The sequence below is a fragment of the Centruroides sculpturatus genome, unplaced genomic scaffold (genome assembly GCF_000671375.1).
Source record: "Centruroides sculpturatus isolate CEXI.00-Female unplaced genomic scaffold, Cexi_2.0 scaffold52, whole genome shotgun sequence".
Classification (NCBI taxonomy): domain Eukaryota; kingdom Metazoa; phylum Arthropoda; class Arachnida; order Scorpiones; family Buthidae; genus Centruroides; species Centruroides sculpturatus.
The window spans coordinates 368,360-368,788 of record NW_019385745.1 but is presented as its reverse complement, the minus strand read 5'-3'; positions in this window follow the sequence as shown (position 1 = coordinate 368,788).

Below are 429 nucleotides of genomic sequence, written 5' to 3'. Positions count from 1 at the left end.
TAAATTTCCCTCCAGCAAATAATTATATTCATTATAAAATACCATTTGGGATGAAAAGATTTTATATGCAGATCAGACTAAACAGTTTTTATATTATAGTTGAAGGGAATTATTTGGATATCAGGAATAAACAATGTAGGCTGTGTAATGACCAAATTTCTGTATATCATATAATTAGTTTGTGCAAGGATTGTTCCAAACTTAGAGAAGAGACTGGTATTTCCACCTTGTCAGCCATCAAATCTATGCAAGAATTCTACCAAAAAATATTTCAGATGGGTCCAATTATGATTACCAGAATATATCAGTTCTTTATTAAATATATTAAAACGGTTGAGAGCCTTAATGAATGATTTATAAGCTTTCTCTTGTTCTTCTATCCAATATTATGTCACTTGATTAAATGTATGAATAGAAGATATTTTACAT